Genomic DNA, 14,339 nt, shown 5'->3' with positions numbered 1-14,339 from the left:
GAAATGCCATTAAACCAAATTATTAGAAGTCGTTGATTGACAGATGAACAAATATTCAAGATGTTTCTGGCACGTGAGAATGGTGTGAAGATTAGTTGTGCTAAACATTTTACAAATCGAGACTTATATACTTGTGTCAATGACAACGTCTAAAACCTTCAACTCACATACAAAACCACGTGTACAGTAAAGAAAGTCCTAAAGTCGGGCGGGGCCGACTTTATGATACCCTACACCAATTTGCTAATTTTGTAGAGCTCCACATAACAATTAAAACATTTTATGGGAGAAAAAAAGGACTAAATATGCCGAAACATTTGTATCTTTTAAATTCGGACTTGTATTGCCTATTTGGTTCAAAATTAATTTGAAATCAGATAAAGATATATATGGGATCTATATCCAAATCTGAACCGATCTCGATAAAATTTGGCAAAAATATTTCTGACCTGTATTTGATATATTTCCCTGAATATCGTTGTTACGGAGTGCATATTATGTCTGTGTGTAACAAATACAACAAATCGGATGTACAATATATATGGGAGCTATAGCTATATCTGAACCGATCTTCACCAAATTTGGCATACTAGCTTCTATACTCAATTCGGTCGTATGTGCCAAATTCCGTCCTATTTGGGCAAATATTAGATATTTGGCGCACAAAAAAAGGACGATGTTATATATGGGAGCTATATCCAAATCTGAACCGATCTCGATAAAATTTAGCAAAGGTATTTCTAAGCTGCATTTGATATATTTCCCTAACTATTGTTGTTACAGAGTGCATATTACGTCTGCGGAGGACAAAAATGACAAATCGGATGAACAATATATATGGGAGCTATAGCTATATCTGAACCGATTTCGATCAAATTTGGCATACTTATTTTAAGTCCTAATTTGGTTGTATGTGCAAAATTCCATACTATTCGGGCTTATATTACACGTTTGGTGCACAATTAAACGCAAATCGGACGAAGATATATATGGGAGCTTATCTAATTTTTTACCGATTATCTCCAATTTCAATAGGGTTCGTCCTGCGGCCAAACAAATGTTGTTTGGAAAATTTCATCTCAATCGGATAATAAATGCGACCTGCATTTTGTTCACAAGAATACATGGACAGACGGACTGACATGCGTAAATCAACTCAGAAAGTGATTCTATGGAGATCCTCAAAAGTAACTATGGGTATATCTTGCTTCCTTCTCCATGTTACAAACAAATGCACAAAGACATAATACCCTTACCACTATGTGGTGTAGGGTATAAAAAGGTGTCTAACCCAATGTTTTCTAATAAATTGTGCAAAATATTAGAACATTTTGTTCTATAACCCAAAAGTTTAGTAAATGAGAGTGAAAGTAGGGAGCAATTGTTCAATTTGCTTGCGTAGAGTTTGCAAATTCGTCGTGTCTAATTTTTTACACATATAAACCGAATCACTTAATGTGTTATAAGGTGAATAAAAACTCTGAAGGTGAGAATGCATAGAACGCTTTTTTGATCGGCTTAATTCATCGGCTGGTTTCTTCGGAAAAGAATAAAGGAGCGTAGGTCCAAAATCGAACTAATTCAACCTAGAACTCCTTTGTTCGTCTACGAAGAAGAAATATGTTTTATGTATTGCGTTTTATGTATTCTCACATTTATCCTTGGTACAAGTAAAGCATACTTGGTGCGGTTGAGTGTGTAAGTAGGGATCCTTATCGTTATGTCTGGATTGGGACACTTATGTATTATATTTGCAGAACTCCGATAAGATGCATTTTACTCGTGAGTGAAAGATTTTTGAAAAGTGGTAGTACTCGAAGAGTACGAATTTTACATGAAAATTACCCTACATTTGTATACCCTCCACCTTGAAAGGAGGGTATATTAACATTGTTATTCCTTTGTAACATCCCTAAATATTCGTCGTAGATTCTATAAAGTATATATATTCATAATCAGCATAAAATGCTCAGTCGATTTAACGATGTCCGCCTGTCTGTTAAATTAACAAACAGCTTATATTATTTGACGTAGAACTTCAATATAACGGTACCTAACGATATTCGGTATTTTGTTGATTTTTGCCTTGTTTTCCACTGATTAGTCTAAAAATTGGTATTTGTAGGTCATAATGAGTTCTAGCTCCGGTGGCGAAACAATGTATGTTAAGGTCTACGTTTTTAATAGCCCCCATACAAGGGTACATCCCGATATTCGGTATATTGATGGTTTTTGCCAAATTTTTCACGGATTTTTTTAAAAGTTGGCAGTCAGTTGTAGGTCATAATAGGTTCTATCGTTTTTGTATAGCCCCTATATTCGGTATTTTGATGATTGTTTACACATTTTCCACGGATTTGTTAAAAAATTGGTATTTGTTGTCCGTAATCTAGCTAGCGAAACGTTTTCGTATAGCCCCCACACAATAGTACCTCCAGATACTCAGTATTTTGCTGATTTTCCCTAAATTTTTCCCGGATTTGTCAAAAAATTGTATTTGTAGTTCATAATGGCTCCAGTAGTAGGACATTGAATGTTTAGGTCCATGTTTCCATATTTAAAGTGGAACACATTTGAATTCAGATACTTTTATATAAAAATGTATTTTTTACCTAATGGTGGAGGGTATTAAAAGTTCGTCCCGACGGAACTTAATGTTTTTTACTTGTGTTGTTCAATATGTGAGCTCCCACGAGTACTCGGGTTGGAAAAATTTGAATGCGAGTCAAAATGTTGAAAATAGAGTAAGCGTTTATATTTTAAATTGAAATTTAGTAATTAATTTTAACTTTGCGTAGTCGTGTAGAAAAACAGCAGAATGTATTGGAAAGGGGCGGGTGATTTTAGTGTGCAAAAGCAACCACGCTATCATATAGTTTGTTGGTACAGATTTGTGACAATGCTCTTCAACAAGTTTCTTCGTTATTTATTGTTTTTTGGAGCTGAAGCTTGAAAATATATCCCTACTTAGAAATTAAACAACGGTATGACAAAAACTAAAAGAGTACCAGACAAGAGTATTATCTACTTTTTTAGGTACTTTTTTTTATTTATGTTATGTTCTAGAGTCCGTAATAAAGAACAATATTTTTCTTGAAAATCGTTTTCGTATCAGAAAGCTTAGTAACATTTGCATTTCTACCACTTTTTACTTGTTATAAGATGGCGGGGCCTACTTTATGATTCCCTACGCTCTTTTGCATATATAAAGGGTATATTTTTAAGCTAGACAGAACTTTGAATTGTAAAAAGTAACACAAAAAATTAAATTTTGATGAAACTTTTTTATTTGTTTCAGTATACTCTGACAAATCATCATGAATAGACTCACGCTTGAACAACGCTACGAAAATTGTCGCGAAATTGTTTTTAGCGATGAAGCGCATTTTTGCCTTAACGGGTTTGTTAATAAGCAAAATTGCCGCATATGGAGTGAGACCAATCCACAAGAGATCCTACAGACTCCATTACATCTAGAAAAATGCACCGTATGGTGCGGTTTTCACGCTGGTGGCATCATCGGACCTTATTTCTTTAAAAATGAGGCCGGAGCTCGCGTTACGGCCAATGGTGATCGTTACCGATTTTTTGATTTTTTGTTTAAAAATATGAATTTGTTTAAAAATATGGACATTGATCCGGATGAGTCGCAACCATCGACTTATTGAAATCAAAATTTGGCGATAAGTTGATTTCGAGAAGTGCAATTTGACACCTCTCGTGACTACGTGAAGTCACTGGTTCTGGCTGGCTCGAAAAAGTGGCCAAAAATTGGACGTCCAGAATGCACTTCGTCAAGAACAGCCCCGGTTAATGTCATATATTGATCTTTCGAATAAAAAAAAATTGATTAAAATTTAATTTTTTGTGTTATTTTTTACAATTTCAAGTTCTATTGGGCTTAAAAAAACCCTATAGTAGAGCTTCACATAACAAATTAAGATTTGTATGGGGAATTTCCGAGATTTAAATCATACCAACTATTGGTCTGTTCCAGAACTGCAAGAATGTAAAAGTTTTTTTTGCAAAAACAAATTTTAGATTCTTGCAGGTTCTGGAACAGACCATATGATTATAGTTATAACTTAAAGTCTAAAGGAACTAATACATGAGGGGAATATCCTCCTCTGAATCGATTTCTATTAAATTTGCCGAGGCATTTGTGCCTTTTCAATTCAGGCTTATATGTGAATATATTTGGTCACAATTAACTTGAAATCGGATAAAGATTATATAAAATCTGAACAGATCTCGATAAAATGTGTCGAAGGTATTTCTGAGCTGTATTTCATATATTTCCCCGAATGTCGTTGTTAAGGAGTGCATATTACGGCTGTGGAGAACAAATATAACAAATCGGATGAACAATATATATGGGACCGATGAACCCATGGTACAATGATATCAAGGTAGGTCTATGATACCATATGATTTTAATTTTTTTATTTTCTTGGCTTAATATGTCATCTTCATTTGTTTATGTATGTGTTTTCTTTTCAATAACAAAAAAAATGTTCAGAAAATATTCAAATTCGGATGTTTTCAAAATGTTTATTTCAACGTATGCATCGACAAAATCTAGAGTTTTTGTAGAAAAATAATCCTTTAGAGATATATAGTACATGATTTTGGAAAGAAGTTTTGACCTTTCATTCAGTTATCGCGGTTTTCAATTATTTATTCAAAATAAATGCAACAAGTTGTTTGATTTTTTATTGTTTTGATACTAATTTTGACATTACAAGTCAAACAGGTAGACCTCTATACTTGCAGTTTTTTCAAAGTTGACCTACCTTCTCTTCATTGTACCATGGATGAACCGTTTTTTACCAAATTTGACATACTTGTTTCTATGCTCTATTCGGTCGTATGTGCATCCATGGTACAATGAATTCAAGGTAGGGCAGAACTACCATATGATTTAAATTTTTTTATTTTTCTGGCTTAATATGTCAACTTCATTTGCTTATGTGTGTGTCTTCTTTTCAATAATAAAAAATTGTTCAGAAAATATTCAAATTCGGGTGTTTTCAAAATGCTTATTGCAACAAATGCATCGACAAAATCTACAGTTTTTGTCGCGAAATAAACCATAAGAGATATATAGAACATGATATTGAAAAAAAAATTGACCATTCATTCAGTTTTCGCGGTTTTAAATTATTTATTCAAAATCAATGCAACAAGTTGTTTGCTTTTTTATTGTTTTGATAGTAATTCTGACATTACAAGCCAAACAGGTAGATCTCTATACTTGCAATTTTTTCAAAGTTGACCTACCTTCTCTTCATTGTACCATGTGTGCATCCATCCCATTTGGGCTATTATCACACGTTTGGTGCACAATAAAAGGCAAATCGGATGAAAACATACAGGATGAGAAGAAAAAACTGCAACCAACTTCAAACTGTTGTCATTTCAAAGCCACTCGTTTGACAGCTGTTAAAATTATTCCAGTGACAGCTTATTATATTGTTTACAAGCGTACAAAAGCATGGAATTCAAGCGTAATAGTGTGATCTCTTTATATTTGGCTGGAAACCCACAAGTGGCTATCGATAGGGCACAGCATTTAAATTTGAATAAATCTGTTGAAATAGTCGTGTCTCGTACCATCGCTCGTTACCGTGATACTGGTAGCGTAGCCCGACGTCAAGGAAGTGGATGGAAGAAAACAGCAACATCAGTAGAAATGTTTCGAAAAGTAAAGAAGCGACTTGATCGAAATCCGCGTCACAGTGGCCGAAAAATGGCTCGTGAGCTGAACATATCGCAAAATTCCATTCGGCACATATTGAAAAAGTGAAAAAGTCATTGAAATTCCAAAAAGTGCAAGAACTTACACCGCAAAATTAAAAAAATAGACTCAAAAGAACTAAAGGCTTTCTTCGCTTGGCCGAAAGTGGTAAACTGCCGAATTTGGTTTTCTCCGATGAGAAAAACCTTCGTTATCCAGCAGTTTGTAAACAAAGAAAATGATCGTATTTAGTTGCCAAAGAAGTCAGCTGAAAATGTGCACATTCGGTTGGACACCAGAACTCAAGCGCCGGTCATGGTGATGGTGTGGTCCGCCATAACAGCCGATGGTCGCTCTCCGCTCGTATTAATCGACCGAGCATTATGGCGAAAATATTCTGGAGGGTGTATTAAAACATTGGACAAGCAAACATTTTGGCTGCAGTCCTTGGACATTCCAATAGGACTCAGCACCAACGCACTCAGCACGCGCCACCCAAGAATGGTTACAAGTTGAGATTCCTCGCTTCGTTTCCAGCGCACAATGGCCACCAAAATCTCTGGATACCAATCCGTTGGACTATTATGTCTGGAGTATTTTGGAAAGCAAGGTTGTGGGAGCGATATCTAAATTTTGACCGATTATCTCCAATTTCAATAGGGTTCGTCCTTCGGTCAAACAAATGATTTGTGCAAAATTTCATCTGTTTTTTATTACAAAAATACGTGGACAGACGGACGGACGGACATGCATGCAAGAAACGACTAAGAATGTGATTCTATGACGATCTTCAAAAGGGTCTATCTCGTTTCCTTTGGATGTTACAAACAAATGCACAAAGATATAATACCCTGTGTTGTTTCATTTTGACAATATAGGTGAAATCATTTTGACAATGCAGATTGACGTTATAAATATGTCATGACCTCATTATTGCGCCATGGCTTATATTTTCAAATATTGTCATTTAACTTTCTGTTCAATTCAGTTCTCTCAGAGACAATATAAAATTCTCTCTGTTACTAGAAGAAAAATACTGAACGCAGGAAGTTTATTTAAAAATTATGTTAAGCATTTCTTTTTCACTATTTTGCCCATCTATACATTATAGCACAAAACAATGCGTTTAAGTTTCTGTCCCATACGTTCCATGGTAGAAGAATACAGGTAGATGCATCAACACATGGGAACACTGATATGTCAAAAAAATTTAAAAAGTTTCTTCAAAAATAAGTAGATTTATATATATTTTCCTATACGACGCCAATCGTAGGTTATTATGGCATGCATTTTTATAAAAATTTTTACAAATTTAAATATTAATCAATTGTTCATTCCAAAATTTCTATTGTAAATAACAGCTCATTGTCCAAGCAGCTGTGTCGATGCGATAAACGGGAAATTACTATCATTTTTCTTTAGTGTAATTATATTACTAAATGTTTACTATATTTGAAAAATTTATGATGTCTAGTCGTAGAAGAATGGGGAAACACATATCAAAACTCGTCCTTGCTCTTACTCGTAAAGGAGCTACCATAAATTATAGAGTTTCCTCTATTTCTCTTTGCGCTCGAATTCGAGAAGAGAGTGAAACTCGTTCGAATATCGAGCATTTTAGAGCTCTGGATATTAGTTACTTTACAAAAAAATGCAAGGCGTCTGAATATGCCATAACATGACAACCCCATAAGGCGTCTAAAGATCCCATAAGATCCACAAATTTGCTGAGTCAAAGACAAAAAACTGTGATAGTAAATGTAAATTACAAAACTTCTCGCCTTGCTTTAGTATTGCAAAATATTAGCAGTTGGACATTACTGGAATGTCTCATATAAACATTAATATGGCTGTCATCCAGCTTTTGTTGTATGCAACGTACATTCATCTGAATGCATATGTTTATATACCTACATATATACATGCAACATTTTGTTTACTATAGAAACCGTTTTATTGGTGGTCGTCGTTCGAACATTTACTTTCATTGAACTTTGTATTTTTCGTCTTCCACTTCTTTGTACACAAATTGATTCATTCGCACACGGTCGTTAATTTTTATTGCAAACAAAAGATAAGTAATATTTGAGTATACTCACACCAGGGCAAGACGTACACTAGGATTAGTCATTTTTCTTAAAAAAATCAACATAATACGCATTATACCGCAAGAATTCGGAACAACTCAAATGGTTAAAAGTAAGAACAAATTTAAATGCGATCGTTATTTATTTTAAGTCGGCAGACATGTCTATATACCCAGCACCCAGTTTTATTATTAAATAGCTATAAATAGCATTTATATATAAAAAGTTGGATCGGTCATTTCTTTGTTAAAACATTTAAATTGTGTGTAATGCACTTATTCGCAAACTTTGTAAGCTATTAATTTAAAACATTTAGGATAGATTAAAGATTATTTTAAGAAAGGTAGCACAGGTCTGACAAATTTTGGAAAACACAACTCTGAAGCTAGAGTCTTGTTCTTTAGAAATCCATTTATATATAAATCAATTGTTGTTCATTGGTAATGGAATCAGTTGAAAACGGCTGGACCGATTTGCATAATTTTTTGTACAAACATTCGTCATACCCCGAGTTATGTTTTTAAAGAAAAAATATCGATTAATCGAATCGATTTATCTAAAATCCTTATATTTCCAAACAATGAAGATATTGGTTTAAAAATTATTACACGAGATACTGTTGACCTTCCCTCCAACTCTAAGTATTTGTTTGGGGGCTGAGGAACTGACCACGCCTACTTCTTAATCTATCTATAGATCTTTATATATAAAAGAATGTTGTGTTACTACACTTATAACTTAAGAACCGCTGAACTGATTTTAATGATTCATACAAATTCGGTATTGTCTCCTATGCGAAAAGGATAGTATCCAAAAAAATCGCGTAAAAATGTGATACATTAACATTTTCATTTTGACTTTTGAAATGTACAATAGTAATGTTTTATTTATCATGATTTTTTTCCATTTTGACTTACTTTTTTCTAATGTACATTTGTAGTGTTTTTTATATTTTATTTTTGAATTCGAATATTAATGCCAATTTATTTAATTGACTTGATTTCTTGAGAACTGAAATTGATGGCGAGTTACATAGAAGTGTAGTACCAAATTATGTGGTGGCGAAACGATATAAATGATATAGAAATAATTTAACGCGATCACACCAAAGTTAAAAGATAATTAGTTTTTCAAAATCGCTAAAAAATCACGAAAAAGAGATCTCATTGTAAAAATTTTCAAATCGGGAAAATATCGAAAAAAAAATTCAATGGAATTGATTTTTAAAATAAAAGTACATTCTATTGACAAACTTTGTAAGGATCTTTAAACGGTTGCTGTAAAAAATCAGCGAACAAGTTGAAGATTTTTTCAATTTGTTATTCTTCTTTTGTCAATTTTTTTCAATTTGTATTATCATATCAGTGGATTTTTTGTGAACAAAATAAAGAATAATTTTTCACTATATACAATTTTTCACCAACAAATGAAATAAGTCCGAAATACGATGTTAACTGACATCTACCTTTTAACTCCAGGTCCTACATCATACTTCAGCTGGAAGATGCGCACACATTTAAACAAACAAAAATGACCGAAAAAGACAAATTGGGCTCATTTCAAAGCGTGGACCTACTTCTTTCATGTGACAATAATCCGTCCAATGAGAGCTCAAAATGCAAATTTTTTTGGGAGTACAATCAGTAAAATACCAAATATAAAGGGATCAAAATAGTAGAGCGAATGGGACTTTGAGTAAGAAAAAAGATTTCTATCCTTCCAGAAATTCTTCCCGAACATTCAAGATACCTTAAATCGCTTTTGCAGGTCATGATATCGATCATATATAACATCGTATGATTTAAGCTATTTTTGGGGTCTTTGCCACTTTCTTCTATTTTTGGCCCTTATTTGGCATCTTTGTTTCTAAGGAGGTAGAGAACCTCTTCGCATAAAATTTTCAGAGTAGGGCCCATATTGGTCTTGTGTATTTGAGGGGTGAAAATCTTACACAAAAATTTCAACATATGTCAAATTTTAGAATTTTCTCCATGTCAAGTTCACCAAGACAAACAGACCGACATGGTTAGGGGGACTTATGAGGACTCTAATGCACAATCTGAGGTGCTAATGGGTTTAAAATAGTAATTAACTTTGGCTATTCTTAAATCATTCAGCCCTCAATTCTGAGGTGTACAAAATACAGTAAATTCGAAATTACTGATCATTTGACTAAAAATTAATCGACCAGTACGTGAACACTTATAACAGTCATATCTGTGAATAATTATGCTTTGACAAATATGCATAATAGACAAAAACTACGGGCCGGAAACGCGGACCGGGCCAGCTAGTAACTTATAATAATTTCAAAAAGTTCCGTAGTTTGTTTTTTATATTTTCAGAGAGAATTACGACGTCCGTCCGCCTGTCCACGTATTCTTGTGAAAAAGGCAGGTTGCATTCATTATCCGATTGATATGAAATTTTGCAAAAAAATATAGCTCCCATACATATCTTCAATCGATTTCCGATTAATTGTGCACCAAATGTCTAATATCAATCTAAATGACACATCCGACCGAATTCAGTCAAGAAGAAAGTACATTAAATTTGGAGAAAACGGTTCAGGTATAACTATAGATCATATATATATATATAAAAGGTTTTAAAACCCTCATATGCTAAATATGCCCTCCACAAGAATGATATTTGGCACCAGATAACTTATGGGGCTCAAAAATACCTCTGTCAAATTTTATCGAGATCGGTTCAGATGTTTTTTTAGCTTCGATAAACATCTTCATCCGGTTTTACGGGTATTGCTCACCATGTATGTTATATCAGCAAAAATTTGATAGATTTTTTAATATTCAACCGGATGTCACAATTTGGAGAAACTCGATCCGGTATATCTATTGTTCCAATAAATATTCTAATACCCTCCACCATACATAGTAAGGAGGGTATATTAAATTCGTCATTCCGTTTGTATCTCATCGAAATAATAATTTTAGACCCAAGAAAGTATATATATTCTCGATCAGCGTAAAATTCTAAGACGATTCACCCCTGTCCGTCCGTCCGTCCGTCTGTTGTTTTCGCGCTACAGTCAAAACGAATTAAGATAGGAAGCTAACATTTTGCACAGATCTGTCTTTTGTCTGCAGGCAGGCCAAGTTTGAAGATGGGCTATATCGGTCCACGATATCGTATAGCCCCCATATAACGGTACCACCCGAAATTCGGGATTCTGATGGTTTTAGCACCTCCCGATATTTGGTATTTTGACAATTTTAGCCAATTTTTTAACGGAATTGTCTGAAAAATCACACAAGGAGTTCCTTGTGAGTACTTTATCCCTGGAAGAGAATTACCTACATAGGTCCACGATATGGTATAGCCCCCATATTCGGTATTTTGATGATTTCAGACAAATTTTTCAATGGAATAGTCTTAAAATCCACAAAAGGGGTTCCTTGTGAGTACACTACCCCCTGGAAGAGAATTGTCTACATAGGTCCACGATATCATATATCCCCTATGTAACGGTTCCTCCCGATAGTCGGTATTTTGATGATTTTTGCGACGTTATTCACCGGAATTGTTTCAAATTTCGTATATAAAGTTCGGAAAATTTACTACAGCCTATGACACAAATTACTTATGCAGGACCTCGTCTTCGTATAGCTCCCATATAACGGTTTTTATTGAGCGGTATATTTTTTTTGCAAGTATCTAGACTGTAGACTGTAAAATTGTAAATTATATATACATTGAAACCATCAACATACCAAAAATTGATAGATGCCTTTATACAAGATTTACTGTCGCTGGCTTGTTTGTGTATATATGTAATAATTTGAAATATGAACGTGGTTTCCAGTTCATTGGAGTATTGTAGAACATCCTGGTTTGGAATTCCCGTATATAGATGAGAAGCTATAAATACGAGGGAGAAGGAGACCAGTCAGATCAGTATTGAAAAACGACTTGTAATCCTGTGTTATTAAAGCAGTATTGTAAAGCTGTGTACTAAGTACTGTATAGAGCTATGGTAGTAGGGTGTGAACTATGTAAAGTGAAGTCGAGTGTGAACTATTGAAGAAAGCATAGTAAGTCTCGTATTCTAAACAAAAGTTCCTTAGCTGTAACGGATGGAGGGTGTATTTGACACGCCTGGGTGGGGGAGTTTTATTCACCATATGATGGTTTTAATGACTCCCACAATAGCACCCAAGCAGGTACTGCGAATAAAGCAGTAAAGGAAGATTGTGCTAACAGAGCTTACTGGGCCGCATTGCTGATGACAGACCGGCTAGCACCTTAAGGACTTGTTACTACTTTTCATTTTGTCGCAGATGGATGTGGCTTGCACGGACGACACGAACATAATGTCAAATGTAAACCCTGGGATCTTGAGATCGTGGTTGGAATTAAATGTCCAAGACCAAGTAGAAAGAGTGTGGTCGTCGATTTAGTTGTTTGGGAAACTCCGTGAGATATGTGTTCTTCCTTACACATATGTAATCAACAACAGGGTCCGACGCTATGCTCTTACAATCATCCTCATGCATTATGATATTTATGCCCTCTGGAGGGTGAAGAATTCCGGAAAGGTATAGGTTAAACAATTAGGGAAATAAAAACCCATCTTGTGGAACTCCCTGTTTCACTCTACGGGCTTTGAACTTCTTGTTCCGAAATTCCACGTACGACTGGCATGTGGCACCGTCTTGTTGGAACCACATGTCATGCAAGTCAAGCTCTTGCATTTTTGGCAAAAAAAAGTTGGATATTATCTCACGGTAGCGCACACCATTTACAGTAACGTTACAATTTGGTCCAATGACTGGATGCCTTGGTAGCTTTTGCAATGCTCCTGGCTGATCTTCACTCTAAAATAGAGAATTCTGCTTATTTACTTACTTATTGAGTCAAAAATGAGCTCACAATAAAATGGAAGCGCGCACGATGAACTTTTCTAACAGAGAACCATTTTTTTAACAACATTCAATTATTTCCAAGCGTTGTTCGTTTAGAAGACGATACATGACAGTGACACTAAACACGAAACGTAGGTGAGCTGTTTAGACAAGTGTTCTCAAAAACATAATTGATAAAAAATCACCTTTTATATGACGAATCTTCATAAAATCCACAATTTAGTTGTCAGTCTAGTGTACTCTGTATATGCATGCTTTTTCCGAGGGTTTACAACGGTATGATAAATTTGAAATATAGTTCATGATGAGGTGATTTTAATGTTGTATTTCATAATATTAAATTAATACATTTTATCCACATATTCTTATAAGTACCTATCCGAGGCAGATTATCACTAGTTTGTTTACATTTCACGGGGTGAGTAGCTAAATAGAAGACCTTTTTTTAAATCAATTAAATGTCAAATCAATAATTTCAGTTTTGGCCACAAGACATATTTAAGTGTGGGAAACAATTTTTATTATCACCATAAGCAGGTAGCTAAAACTTTTATGTTTTCACATTTCATTGGTGTTTGCACACAACTCTTAAAAATATAGGTATGTATGTGTGCATGTACAACTTGAACGATTTTTTAACACTGGCGGCAGTTGGTTTTCTTATTTATTTTCATGGGTCATTGCTTTATTCAACAAACGTATCCACATTGCCGTAATAATTGTAAAATCATTTTTAATTAATTCACACTCAATGAAATGATGGAGAAAAAGCAACACCAATCAAAAGATCTTCTCACAACCGGTTCAAGTGTTGTATGCACTGACTGACATATTTTCTTGTAATTTCAATATGCCAAACATTTCCTCCCATTTCAAATGTTAGCACTACTCTTGGTTAGAAACGGGCGCGAAGGGAGTTCAACGGATGGATAAATCATTACAGAGATAGACTCCGACAGATATGTATGTACATATACCACCACTCAAAACCGACGACCATACAACATGTTTGATCGAAACACTCAATGGCATAAATGTGATTGATAATAAATTCACATTCGTTGTTTGAATTGCACCGTGTTGTTCCGTAAAAAGCCCTAATGAAACGCTTCATTAAAAACACAAAAGGTTTCAAGTTCTCAATGATTTTGGGATTTCGAAATGGGAAACACGACACGCTAACGATCGACGACAACGGTCAGTACCATGAAAACGCGTTTTATTTATCTATGTTTTTGCTGCTGCTCCATGAATTCGTTGGGGAATGCATCCATAGAAAAAATAAAAACAAAAACGGCAACAAAAAAGCACGAACACGATATTCAAAAGCCACACCGCACAAAGCTAACCAACCGCATACGTCCGTTGTCTTTAAAGTTACAATTTGAACTGAAAACTTTGAAGAAAACTGGAATTGAGTACCGAAGATAGTAGGCATTGACAAAAAAAAAACACATTGCATTTGCTTCTGTAGTGTGAGAGTTGTAGAATGGTAGATCTGACATGGCTCCAAATAATAACAAAAAAAATAAGATCTGTTTGCTTTCTTATTGAAAGCATAAGCGAGCGACACAGAATTAAAAGAGATTCCAATATGCTCGCAACGTTACGTGAAAAATTACAGAAAAC

The 14,339-nt window shown here is 34.6% G+C and overlaps 1 protein-coding gene across 1 annotated transcript in view; it reads right to left on the bottom strand.

Annotated features, from left to right (window-relative positions):
• Positions 1–14,050, bottom strand: part of LOC101888338 (carboxypeptidase N subunit 2) — a 35,344-nt gene extending 21,294 nt beyond the window's left edge. Inside the window, exon 1 of the mRNA XM_011297832.3 lies at positions 13,916–14,050. The gene's annotated coding sequence lies outside the window, so the exon portion shown is untranslated. The remainder of the gene's footprint in view (positions 1–13,915) is intronic.
• Positions 14,051–14,339: the final 289 nt, after the last annotated feature.

This window comes from Musca domestica, unplaced genomic scaffold (genome assembly GCF_030504385.1).
Source record: "Musca domestica strain aabys unplaced genomic scaffold, Musca_domestica.polishedcontigs.V.1.1 4, whole genome shotgun sequence".
Classification (NCBI taxonomy): Eukaryota; Metazoa; Arthropoda; class Insecta; order Diptera; family Muscidae; genus Musca; species Musca domestica.
This window is presented reverse-complemented; position numbering and strand designations above follow the sequence as displayed.